This window comes from Mus musculus, chromosome 11 (genome assembly GCF_000001635.26).
Source record: "Mus musculus strain C57BL/6J chromosome 11, GRCm38.p6 C57BL/6J".
Lineage (NCBI taxonomy): Eukaryota > Metazoa > Chordata > Mammalia > Rodentia > Muridae > Mus > Mus musculus.
This window is the reverse complement of record NC_000077.6, coordinates 112,477,628-112,490,935: the sequence shown is the minus strand read 5'-3', so window position 1 is coordinate 112,490,935 and position 13,308 is coordinate 112,477,628.

The window sequence follows — 13,308 nt, the reverse complement described above, 5'->3', positions numbered from 1 at the left end:
TTTGGGTGACTTATAAAGGCATGTATAAGACAACTTTGGGTGAACCCAAAGCAGTTACTCTGGAAATTCATCATCCAATATACATGGTGCCTCCTCCATTTCCACAGCCACGGTGATGTGTATTCTTTGTTGTAAACCCAAGCCACTAGGTGCACCTGATAGGGACTTTTTTTTCTTAATTCATTTGAAGCCGGAAGCCCCACTTTTAATTTGTATCTTCCAAGGTAGAAAGATATACCTTTAATGCAGTCTTTTAAGGTAGGAAGATCTATGTTTACTCTCAACCACACCTTCTGCTGGTAGCCTTATAAGGACAGGTCCCATTGAGTCTTTAAGGACTGGCCTTAAAGGAAAGAAGCTTGCCTTTTTGCTTGCTTGCCCTCACTCTCACGGAGAAGTCTATTCCTTCACTGACATTAGAACCTAAATCTTTGGGTTTATGTCATGTACTGAAAAGCAGCTGAGTCATCCAGCCTTGTGGAATGAACAACTACAGAATGCTTGGACTTTCTGTTGGTAGACAGCCATTGTTGGATTAGCTGGACCACAGTCCGAAAGCCATTCTAATAAATCCTCTTTAAATATAGTCATTCTTTAACCTTTGTTCTTCTAGAACAGTGGTTCTCGACCTTTCTAATGCTGTGACCTTATAATAAGTTTCTCATGTTGTGGTGATCCCCAATCACAAAATTATTTTTGTTGATACTTCATAACTGTGGATCCCCATTTTCTAAATCTTTTCCACCTTATATACTCATCTCTTCCATAGACCTCCAAAGCTATATGCAATTAGAGCAAAATCACGTACAAATGGTTAGGAGGGGTGGCTGGAATATCAGGTAAGGTTCTAATGACCCTCTATCTCCCCTCTAAAGGAATACCAACAGTCCACGGGCTATATTGTGATGGACTCTGGCAAGCAGGCACCGCTGGCTTGATGAAGATGGCAGCAATTTTGCTAGGAGAAAATGTTGTACATCATGGTTATTATATTGTCAATAATGCTGCTTACCTGGAAACCAGTTCCCTGTTTTGAGCAGTGCTCTGTCTCACAGGGTGACTGATCTTCCTCTCCTTCCCTGATTGCAAAACCCTGCACTCAGGTCCCATTGAGTCTTTGAGAACTCATTAGGGGACAGTCTCCATTCTCAACTGCATCCTTTCTTAAATAATAATAATAATAATAATAATAATAATAATAATAATAATAATAAACCCGATATTTCTGGATGAAAGTGGGTTGGGCTTCCTCGAGAGCATCAGTTCCCTGAGTGAAGAGAATTCTCCAGCAAATGTTGAATAACCTTCAAGGGGGATAAGCCCTCTAACCATAAGTGTCTATGAACTCAGTTCAGGCCACAAAGCTGAAGATTGCTTTGAATATGGGCTGCAAACTGTGTAAGCAGCCACCTGTCCTGGCAAGGAATCTTTCTGCAATAATTGTGCTGAAATGCCAACAGCTGTGAAATGGACGCTGAGTGCTCTGTGCTTCTTGGCTATGTCCCATCTGTGCATATTCTGGAATAGAAATGTGTAAGGAAATGTATTAGTTTGTTGTATAATCATCGGTTCCCCAAGGGATTCTAAACAAACATGTCCTTGACTGTCTAGGCCTATACCTCTCATGTCCACAGAACATCTTGAAGATGCATGTCATCAGATCAAGTCAAGATCCTCCTTGGATCTTTATTGCCCTTAATGTATACTGATCTCCATTGTCTGAGCCCTCATGGTTGAGACAATGCTGTTCTACATCGTCTCATACTTCGCAACTTCCTCCTTTGACCTACTGAATTCTACTTTAACTTCAAATCCTCTGGATTTCCCAAGTCACCCATGCTTTCAGCTGTGATTCATATTCTCCTTCATGGCATGCTTCTTCCCCATTCTATTTCTAATCATTATTTTGATTTATTCTTTGAAAGATTTATACATTAATGCATAAAATATATCTTGATCATATTCACCCCACTCCCCCTCTCTTTATGGCCTTCCCTCCCTAAAACACACCTCTCTTCCAACTCATGTCTGCTTTAAAAAATATGGTTGTTGTCATTGTCTTTGACCAACTAGTACTGCTCAATTAGTACTTCCCATATGAGAATGGCTGTAGGGTCATCAACTAGTACATGGACAATTTTCTAGTGGCTACACCTCTACAAAAGTAACATCCATCAACTTCCAATAGTGCCTCAGCTAGGGGGTGGAGCCCTGGGATGTTTTACACTGGTGACCACATTTTCCTTTTTTTAATTCATGTGTGCAATACCTACATCGTGTCTATGGAACAGCATTTCCTGGCACTCCTTCTCCTCCTCTTATAGTCTTTTTGTCTCATCTTCGGTGGTGTTCCCTGAACCTTCTTTAACTTGTTCATATCCCCCCCCCTACTTCCCATGGATCATTTTCACTTGAGTACATTGTCCCACTTGATTGGTTGAGCTCACTGTGGTGACCATTAGCATGAATATTTAATTGCTCAAGGCAGGAAACTCTTCAGAAATGGGAGTGGGAAGTATTAATGATTGTTCTGGTACAACACCCATAAACTAAGAGAATCATGGGAAAACCAATCTGACTTGTGATGTTTCTCCAATTTTCTGTGGAGTTATATCCTTCCCTTGTTGGTTATCCATCCAAGAACAGGAAAGCCTGTTCATATTTTCCTTTCTGATTACAATAATTTGTAAGTTGTTATTCTAAATTGCTTCATCTCTTTTCCTGGCTCATTCTCAAACTTCGTCCCATTTTCTAATTTATAATTAGAGTTTGTTTAATGGGGTTGGGAAAAATGGCTCAGTTGGTAAGCACAAAGACCTGAAGTCAATCACCATTATGCACAGTAGTGCATGCTTGTAATTCTAAGTAGTGATAGAGACTGAAACATCCCTGGAGTCGGCCAATCTAGACTACTTTGTGAGTTCTAGACCAGAGAGAGAGGGGGGAAAGGGGAAAAGGGGGAGGGGGGAAGGAGGAGGGGGAGGGGGAGAGAGAGATCAAAAAATAAAGGTAAGGATGATAACTGAGACATCACACTAGGAACTGGCCTCTGGCCTCCAAATGCACAAGTACATACATACTCTATTGTGCTCTTGCATACATATACAGCAGCCAGCAACAAATTTGTGAAACAACTTTATATATATATAAACATCCAAGTCTATAAGTAGGCAAATTCATGATTAATAAAGGTTTATTTGGCAAAGATAGATAAAAGATTAATATAAAAATATGTGTCTATGTCTACTGACTTTCAGGCAACAAATTAGGTAATTGTCATGGATGAATGTAGTGATCCTTACAGTTCTCCTAGGTGGGGATGCTGAGGGCTAGAGAGATTTTACAAAGAGCTAAGATTCTGTCATTAGACAGTCAGATGCTAAGCTGTGAGTATAATGGTTAATTTTATGCGTCAGCTTAAATGGACTATGGTATGCCCTGGAGCAGGATCAGCATGACTCCTGGGTGCATTCTGGAATAGACTGACATTTGAGTAGAGTGGCCATCATCAATGTGGGCAGATTTTCTCTAGACTTTTGAGGACCAGAATTCAGCAAGGTGGTGGAGGAAGAGTAGATTTGATCTCTGCCAGAGTGATCTGGGACACTTATCTCCTGTCCTTTGCTCTTGGTTTTCAACTTTTATCTTACAATTGGAATTGGTGGCATCCTCTTTCTGGTACTTGAAACCACAACAGCAGCTGCCTTGCATCTCTAGCTTTTGAAGGATAGGTCTTGGTACTTTTTAGTCTCCATAATTGAGTAAGCTAATTCCTTAAAATATATGTAGAAATCACTACAGGTATATACATGATAGATAGATGATAGATAGATATATAGATGATAGATAGATAGATGACAGAGGATGGATAGGCATTACGTACATACAATAATGGATGAATAGACAGAAAGTCAGGTGAATAGACAGATGACAGATAATACATACACAAGTAGATGAATAGATAGGTGGGTAGACAGACAGATGGATACCTGCATACATAGAGACATAGATACATAGACGATGGATGGTTGGATGGATAGAGATGTATACCTGCTATGTGAGTGGATGGCTAGATGGATGGGTAGATGATGGATGGCTAGATGCTACCTATTTCTAGTTGGTTTTATTTCTTTGGCACATCCTGGTGTTCTCCATCTGCTTCAGGCAATGTTTCATTTTTTCCAGATCTCTTCATACTGCTTCCAGGAATAGCCTTAATGTTTCAAGCCTTTTGATTTGTCCTTTGAACCTGCCAGGGGCCCCAGTAGCCGACACACGTCAGTACTTATGTGAGTTGCAATTATCCCAAATAAGGAGGAACCTGAGCAAATTACACAAACAAAAAAACCAAGTCCAAATTCCTCATCTTGGTAATGTTGAGAGAGATGTGAAAGAGGCAGGGATGGGTGGGGTAGGGTGTGAAAAAAAAAGAGTCTGGCTAGGATGGGTGTCTATGTTCAAGGTTTTAAATTGTGTTTTTCAGAGTTTGAACAAATACACATACAACATGTAACACTAAGCTTCATCACTGTGACCTTTAATTCTGCTTCCAGCTAAGAGAGCTCTGGTGATATATGAGGCAAGTCTACACATGGCTGGCATTTCCTTCCCATCTCTTCTCCAAGGTAAAATAAGCATATATGGGGTCTTAGGAAGGGTTTCTATTTTTGCACAAAACATCATGACCAAGAAGCAAGTTAGAGATCCATTGCTGTTCATCACCAAGGAAAGTCAGGACAGAAACTCACCTAGGGCAGGAACTTGGAGGCAAGAGCTGATGCAGAGGCCATGGAGGGGTGCTGTTTACTGGCTTGCTTCCCCTGGCTTGCTCAGTTTGCTTTCTTACAGAACCCAGGACTACTAGCCCAGTGATGGCACCACCCACAATGGGCCCTCCCATCCTTGATCACTAATTGAGAAAATGCATTACAGCTGCATCTCATGGAGCCATTTCCTCAAGGGAGGCTCCTTTCTCTGTAATAACTCCAGCTTGTGTCAAGTTGACATACAAAACCAGCCAGTACATATTGGTTATTTCATCTCTCTCTCTTTCTCGTTTTTTAAAATAATTTTTTCATATAGTATGTATTGACCATAGTTTCCCATCACCTTCTCCCAGGTCTCCCCTTCCTGTCATTCATCCAACTCCATGTCCTCTCTCTCCTTCTCTCTTTTTAGAAGACAAACAAACAAGTGAGCAAGATTTAAACAAAACAAACAAACAAACAAACAAGGAAACAAAGAAAAACCAACACACACGCTCATGTGTGCGCACACACACATACACACACACACACACCACCACCACCACCACCACCATACCATTAAAAGGCAAAATCAGAAACCATAATATATAAGCAAAAGACCAGTAAGGTAAACCATGCCCCCCCAAAAAGGCGAGACAAACAGAACAAAACCAAACCAAACCAAGCCAAACCAAAAAAACCCTCCACAAATACTATTGCGTTTGTTGGCTATCTGCTGCCTCGAATGGTCCATTAAGTGTAGCTTATATATTTTTCTTTGTGAATGGTTGTCAAATTGAGATACCTTCTTAAGTAAGGAGGGGGGTGCTCACTTCACTTTCTTGCTCAGAGTTGGAACTTCTGTCAAGCCCTGCGAATGCTGCCACAGCATCTGTGGTTTCAAAGGTACACTGGTCCTGCTTGTTGAGAAGGCCTTGTTCCCTTTGGTGTTCTCCATCCCCCTGGCTCTTTAGCTCTTTCAGCCTCCTCTTCTGCATAGCTCCCTGAGACCAGAGGGGAGGGATTTGGTGAAGACATCCCATTTAGGAATGAGTGTCCCAATGTCTCTCATTCTCTAATAGACTCTCAGCAACAGGGCTTCAGTTAGCTGCTAAACTTCTAAATGAAGCAATGACCCCACTATTCTGTAGTGCCTTCCAGTTTGTGGTGAATAATCTCTATCCTCTGATGTTGAGACAAAGTGCACCCTTGAAAGGTCTCTTACTCCCTTCTTCATGCTATGGCTGTACACACTCTATGTATTAGACCACATTTTTGCTTCCCATCTCTCTCCATACGTCATTTCTTTGCACTGTATGTAGCATGTGATAACTTGATTGGTAGAAATTATGATTATCTGGTGCCAAGAACCACCATACATGGCTTAAATGATTGGTCTGATACTGTCCAGGTCAAGCTAAGTTTTGGTCCACACCAGGCTATGGGAAAGGGTGGTATTTGGATGGCTGGTGGATGACTCCACACAGAATCCCATAAGTAATTCTGCCTTTGAAGGCGGCAGTGAGGAGGTAGTTTTGGTCATTCCATGGTTTCCACGCCCAGTGTAAAACCTGATCAGATTCTGTCGGAAGGGGTTGGTTTAGGAATTAATTCTTAGAGAAAGAAAAATAGTACAAAATTGTGGAATTCTCTATTTTCCAAGGATGGGAACCTAGTTGAGAGTTCAGATTACTTTTTAAAGAATAAATACTAGTTTTAAGTACAGTTGGTGACAATCACCACTTCAGATTCAAGGCCTCAATTTTAAACCACAGGGGCCCGTGTAATGAATGTTAGTTTTCTGTTTTCCAAAACAACCTTCATTTTTTTTACAATTAAATTTCCACAATTTTTGATAGTCAGATATTGAATAATGTATTGTAAGTGGTATTTTTCAAATTATTTTTTCCAGGGTAGAAAAGTCTATGATTTTTAGCGTGATTAGATTAAGCTACCTTAAGGAAATTAAGAGAAACTCCTTGGGTATTTGGTTTGGTCCTGTGATTCTCCAGACTTTTCTTAGTCTTTCTGCACAAAGTTATACAATTGTTCATGCTTAGTTTTCGAGAAACCATTTTCAAAAGTTTTAGTTCCTAAAAATTTAACATATCTAGGATAGTATAGATATATATTTTTTTTTAAATTTTGGGCACAGTTAATACTCTGATTCTATTAGAATGCGTTAGTTTTCACTTCATGCAACTAACAAAACACAAGAGAAATCAACACATGCAGTAAAGAGGAGCAATCAAACTCACCACAGGTTGGAAATGCTCTGAAGAGCTGCAGGTAGAGAGAGGAGCAAAATGGAGCTCCTATATGTGATGGCTAGTCTTAGCTGCCAACTTGATTAGATGGGGAGTCAACCAAGAGGCTATTTCCTAGAAGGGTTAAGTTAAAAAGACCCTCCCCAGAATGGACAACATTTTCGGCAGAGATTGAGAAATGCCCATTTACCAGATGTCTTAGCTATTCCTGTCAATGTGATCAGCTTCCCTAATGGAAAAAATAGGAGGAGGGAAGATTCATTTTGGATCACAGGATGAAATTTTTTTTCTTCTAGTCCATCATGGTTGCAAGAGAAAAATCTATCCATGATTTATTGTGAAGTGGTAGATGCTCACGTGAATAAAGCAGGAAGCAAAAATCATTCAGGATGGTCCCTTGGTTACTTTTCTATTGCTGTAACACAACACCATGAGGAAGACAACTTATAAAAGAGAGCCTTTCATTGGACTTACGGTTTCAGAGGGTTAGAGTCCAGGATGGTAGACTTAAGGTATGGAGGCAGGAACAGCTAAGGGCTCACATCTTGATCTCCAAGCAGGAGGCAGAGAGACACACACTAGCTGTGGTATGAGTTCTTTAAAACTTCAAAGTCTGCCTCTAGTGATATACTTCCCCCAACAAGGCCACATGTCCTAAACCTTTCCTAAAAGTCCCACCAACTTGAGGCCAAGCATTCAAACATCAGGGTGGCCATTAGCTTTCAAAGCACCACAGACAGGAACAAATGTTGAGAGCAAGCCTGGCCACTATGACCTACATCTACTATCAAGGCTTCTTGTTTGGAAGCCTCCACTGCTGAACACTATAAGCTGGGGATTTGAACATTCCATCTTGAAACTGTAACACTAAGGAGATATCCCAGGATCCAGAGGAGTTTAACCTTAGAGAGGCGCTTGCAGGTCAGATATTATGGGGAACTGAAAAGCCAAAGCATCGTGGAAGCAGCTGTGGGAAGGTCTTACCTTGAAATCAGCAAGAACTTTTCTGTCCAGGGACGCCATTTACCTTTCTTGCTTCTTCACAGAAACACCACTTTATAGATCGAGGATACTTATTTAGACAGATAGCTACTAAGCTTGGGGGAAAAAAAAAAGAATCCTACATGTTTCTCAAAGTAGAACTATGTTCCTTTTCTGCTCCCATGGTAGTTACTTCATCTTAGAAATGGAACTGAATTTATACGGTGTAATCAAGCAGAAGTCTTGACATATAGGCTGATGGTCTACAAATATCCTTAGCAAACTAACAAGAGTGAAGAATGGGAAATTGCATTCTCCAAAGTAAGAGGAGGAATAATGACCTGAGACAAAGGGCAGAACCCTTTTTTTCCCCCTTCAGACTAGACTTAAAAGCCTTCCTAATCTTTGAGAGCATCTGGCCCGTATTCAGTCTCCCCAGAGAGACAGGGAAGGGCTCCTCAGAGAGTTTCACAGGCAACCATTTGAACTCTTGAATTGTGGAGCGCCAAGAGGAGTCTAAGGAGGTCCTAGCTATTATCTCTCAGATGAAGCAAGGAACAATGGGCTTTAACTGGAAGCTCAAACCAGGAGCTCATCTTACCTGGCTCTGGCTACCCAGCGGGCCATGCTTCACTCCACTGCCTTTTACAGCAGTAATACATATTGGGCATTTATTGTATATGTGGTGTCATTTTATTAACTCACATACATTTGCTTCTCAGAGTAACTCTGACAAAGAAGAAAGCCAATACACATAACTACTGTTCAACTGTTTGCCCAGTCTAGCAATCTGAGCAATGTGTATTTTATTTTATTTTATTTTATTTTATTTTATTTTATTTTATTTTATTTTATTTTATTTTAATAAGTAGGATCTCATTGGAATCTCAGAGAGGCTTCCATGAGGAAATACTATATTCTGCCTTGATTTATGGGAAAGGATAAGCTTGAAGCTTAGAAAGAATAAAGAAAGCTGTCCTGTGGAAGAGTCTGTGTGAGCTTGGGAGCACTGACTGTCCACTCTAAGGGTCACACCAGGTGAGATAACAGACAACTTAAGAGGGTATTATCAACCAGTTTCCCAGAGAGAGAGCATTGCTTAGGATCTGCTGGGAAAATTACCTTAATAAAAATAATGCTAATTGACATCTGGATCTGCAGATGGCTGAGAACCAGCCTGCAAAGGCTGACACCTAGCCAATGGAAGGGCACCCATTTTTCTTTCTTTCTTCAGTTAAGGCTTTGAATTGGCTCCAGCTGTTATTTGATCCAGAGGCCAGAAGACCCCAATATCCTGCTCTTTGTTTTTTTCTGGAAGTTATTGATTATTGTTGGTCATGAAACACTAGGTTGGAGCCCTTTGGAGAGCTAAAAGTTCCCTCCCGCCCCAGTGGGTACTAGGAGCAAGGTGGGCACACACTCAAGGTGATGGTGTTTTGAGGTGAAGACTTGGTTTCAGGGGGTTTCAGATTGACTGGCCCCATGTATCGACCTCACTGTAAAACAGCCTATAAGTAGATCTGTACAAGGACACCTATTGCACTCTGCTCAACTCAATATAGAACAGTTGATAATGTCAAAACTTTAGTGCTCCGTTCTCATGGTTTATCAAGTCATCCAGGTGCTTATCTGTAAACACATCCGTCAGCAGACATTTTGCATCTCACGTTTGTTTATTGAGCAGCTCTGTGAAGTACGTTCTTATGCCAGAGCATCGGGGTCTTCACTGCCAGGTGAGGTAGGATGCTACTATAGACTCCCTCTTTGCAAACTGATTCTCAGCCTAACGGACTTTTTCAATGTACCCTTACTAACTGGTGATAAACATGATTAGAATGGGCGTATCAAGAACCCCAGAGGACCAGGCATCAGTTGCCAACAGGGCTAAAAGAAAAAGACAGAAGAAAAAAAAAATCTAAGTTACCTTGAGAGGTTTCCAAACTTATGCACCCACCACCCTCACCCTACTGGCTCCTTTGTGTCTTACCTGTGTCGCTTTGTTTCCAGATGCAGAAGAACATGTGCATTGGAATATAGGTAGAGGTAGATTCCCCTATTTTCTACCAAAGATCATTAGCGGTCCATACTTCTATAAATCAGCTTGCTTAGAACAAGAAAATCATTTTTTTTTTAAAACTCAAAATGGATTTCATCTTAGAGTCAGAGGGGATCCGGGGCTTGTGGTGAGTCACCCCACTTTTCAGGGGAGAGAAGCCCTAACTCCCGGTGGAGCCGAAAGCCTCAGCCCACTGGCGCCCAAGGAACTAACACAATGGGCAGATGTCCGAACCCCACTGGCCACGGCCCAGAAGCAAACAATAGAACCCTGGCCAACTTCTACTACAGAGAGTTTCTGAAGCTATGGTATTGCCTTGGCCAGCCAAAAACGCATTACGAGACCACAGCTATCCACAATAGTCTCACTTCATAAAGAAGGGGCGGACTGGGGAGGAGGGTAATGTGAGCTTACGTTCTCCGGTGAAGTTTAAGGAAAAGTGCTCAGAAATTCGGCCTCTTTGCCCTTTTAGATGATGGATTGCTTCAGTTTTATGAAACACTGGAGCAAGTCCTTCAGGGCTGGGACTGCATGAATATTAATTGGTCGCAAATAAGAAGAGGGCAGCTTTGCTCATTGCCAGTTGAGGGCCGTCGTCACTCCCAGCCCCTCCCACTGTCTGTATTTTTAAAATAGCTCTTTTTTTTATGGCAACAGGGGAGTCAAAGTTGGACTTCGGGAGGAGATTTTTGTTAAGCTTTCTGCAATAATTCATTACTTTGTCCCAAAAAAAAAAAAAAAAAAAAAGAAAAGAAAGAAAGAAAAAAAAGAAAAAAAGAAAGAAAAAAAAAGAAAGAAAAAAAAAAGAGGCATCGTGTTCTCAGACTGTAATGACAAGGGATAATCTAAACAGATCCGATTTCATATCCCCTCAAATGGACGCAGATAACAGAACTCAGAAGTCTGCTTTTACAGTTCCTAGAATTTTGTGGATCTGTGTATTTACTTTACACGTGTTATCTTCCCCGCTGACAAATAAAGCAGGCATTGTATTTCCTCTTTTACAGGCTAGATCAGTGATGGAAGACCCTGCCAATGGAAGGGCTCAGGGTAAGGGTGGCAGAGCTGGGATTCCAACCATCTCTCCTGCATCCAGCTTTCCTGTGTTCTGTCCAGATCCTGTTCAGTCCTCATGGGCCACTCCCTCTTTCCTTTAACTGAGGCCATCAGCTCTGGATATGACACTGTCTCCATAAACAGCAGAGCACAGCTTGGCTATAAATCGCATTAGTGTGCTCCTCCCTGGGACCCAACAGCATCAGTTGCTTTCTTGAATGTAAAGCTCTGGGTATAACATGTTTGCTTTAGAGAGTTTACCTCTGACTTCAATGGAGAGGAGACACTTTTTTTTCCCAGTCCACATTTACAGTAAATTCTCTCAGATCAATCTGTATCTACCCATCATACCCAAGACATGCAAATTCTAAAAAGTAAATTTTTTGGGCTGGGAAGGCTGTAAAAAAAAGAAAAAGAAAAAGAAAAAAAGAAAAACAAATCTCACAAAGTCTATTACAGGAATCTTTCTGTCTGTGCACAGTTCTCTTGAGGCATAGTTCTGAAAACTAAGTTTTGCTAAATTAGAGATTAAACAAGAACCCCCGCCCCTGTACCTCAACTTCCAGCCGATTCAAGCCAAGGCTGAGGTCTAGCCCTGGTAGATTTGGATGGGATCTAACTTGGCCCAAGATCCCCAGCCCATCCCTGCTGGAAATCTCTCAAGGGAGTCTGTTCCAGCTTTCCCAAAAGTCCCAGCCCAAAATATGTTTGGCTCCACATTCGAACCTTTGTGATATTTGATGTCAATTAGAAATTACCTAGTAAACATCAGACTCTTAAGATTAAGTTGAGCATCGGTGGGTAGTGCACTCAGACCTATAGACCGACCATACAACTTAAGCAAACATTGAAAACTGCCTCGAAGTTCATGTGTAGCCTCACAAACAGTTTTTGGCAAGGACTCAGAGATCTTTAAGATACTGGTGAGGAGGAAGAGAGGAGATTCCACTGTCCTTCTCCAACCTAGCACTTCCATGTAGCTACTGTGTACAGGCATGTTGGCATTGGGAGGTGGGGTGCTGAACAAAAGTCAGTGTGAAATCAGAGCTCTTAAAAAACAAGATGATAACTGTTTCTCAAATCACTTTAACCCCATGGAACCAGGGGCATGGTAAGAAAAGTATGATTTCAACTTCAGCAAGAGATTGGCAGCTTCTAAAGTGGAGATCAAGGCGTTGGTTCGCTTACAAAGAGTGAAAAGCATTTATTGGTCAGATAAGATGTAAATCTAGAAACTCTCTGGTGGATGGAAAGACAAGGCTGATTCGAAGGGTCCCATGTGGCTGAAAAGCAGACAGGCCCCTCTCAGAGTCTGCTTCTTGGTGGCTAGTTAGTTCTTGGAAGTGTGCTCTCAGGTTAGAAGGTTGCCTGTTCTGCTATGATCTGAGGCGTTGGTGACCTTGAGGTTTGTTCCTGGATGTCCAACGCTCTCGGTTTACTGTGCACCAGGAGTCACATGTGCTATATCCATTCGACATAACAGGAAGTATGGGAAAAAGGCACGCATCTGTCTTGAACATTCTGCCACTTAAGCGGCAGTGTGACCTTGGGATAAATCATGCAATTCCTCGGAGCCTCAGTTTCTTTAACAGTGAATGGCTATGCTAATCTCTTTTTCAGAGTGTCCCCGTGACAGGAGAAGATAGAGCATATATGTGATCATCCACCATAGGCTCTGCTAGAACTGCGTGCCTGGGAAGAGTTTCTTAAATCTATGAGGATATGCAAATCCCATCTTCCCCTCTCCATTCTCCTGTCTTCTACTTTCACATATCATTTTTAGGATCAGAAAAAATTACACATCCCGATGGAATCTTATTTCATGGGTAATTACTATACTCAAAGTGTAGGATGAACTTCCTGTGGAAAAAATAAAGAAGAAAGAAAAAGAGAGAGAGTGAGTGAGTTCAGGAAATATATATATATATATGTCTGTGTCTGTGTCTGTGTCTGTGTATGTGTATATATATATACACACACACATATATACATACACACACACACATATACATACATAGATGCATAAACATTCTCTAGAAAAACTGGAATAGTAGATGTGATGTAGTCAGCCACTCCAGCTTCACATGGAGTCTAAATTCAGGCCCTGATATGTATAGGGTAAGCACTTTACCTACTTAGCTATCTCCTTAGCCCAGTCTTTGACTAACAGACATGATGCCATGATAGGAGGTGTTCAGAGTGG